Source organism: Magnolia sinica, chromosome 2 (assembly GCF_029962835.1).
Source record: "Magnolia sinica isolate HGM2019 chromosome 2, MsV1, whole genome shotgun sequence".
Lineage (NCBI taxonomy): Eukaryota > Viridiplantae > Streptophyta > Magnoliopsida > Magnoliales > Magnoliaceae > Magnolia > Magnolia sinica.
This window is the reverse complement of record NC_080574.1, coordinates 72110273-72111181: the sequence shown is the minus strand read 5'-3', so window position 1 is coordinate 72111181 and position 909 is coordinate 72110273.

Below are 909 nucleotides of genomic sequence, written 5' to 3'. Positions count from 1 at the left end.
TGAACTATGTGGAAGTGTGTGGGATGTGATTCTTATCAGTTCAAGATATTCATGTTATCATGCTTTATGTGAACATTCAAGGTAAACACAATAAAAGAATATATAAATAGTAATTTCAAACACAGTCATTTATAGTGGTTCGACTATGTGCCTACTCCACTCCCAGCGGACGCACTCAACCCTTGAGAGTACCGGATTTCACTAACGGAGGTTTTAAATCAGGTTTACATCTAACCTTTACAACCTACGCAAGGTTGACTCAAAGACCTACATAAGGTACCTAAACATGCCTACACAAGGCAAATGTTTATGCCCTACACAAAGCACCAAAGTTTTATGCCCTACATGAGCAAAGGATCCACACAAGGAAACTAGGTTTTATGCCCTACACAAGAGCAGATGATCCACACGAGGAACCTAGGTTTTAGGCCACATAGACCAAAGATCCACATAAGGAACCTAGTTTAGACCACACAGGTCAAGGATCCACACACGGACCCTAGTTTAGGCCACACAGGCCAAGGATCCACACAAGGACCCTAGTTTAGGCCACACAGGCCAAGGATCCACACAAGGACCTTAGTTTAGGCAACACAGGCCAAGGATCCATACAAGGACCCCAGTTTAGGCCACACAGACCAAGGATCCACACAAAGGACATGAGTTTATGCCCTACATAAGATCAAAGGTCCTACACTAAGCACCTAAGCATACTCTCCCGTCGGAGGCCTCCTATGAGGGCTTGAAAGGGTTTAGATGCACCTGTGATCCAATCCTACACAAGGAATGATCAACAGGGTCTCTAGACTCTAATGACTTACAAATAAGTAGATGAGCCTTGTTTTGTACGTTGATGAAGATATACTCCCTTGATGACAGAGATTCTTCAGCTTCCTTGATCTGTAACAT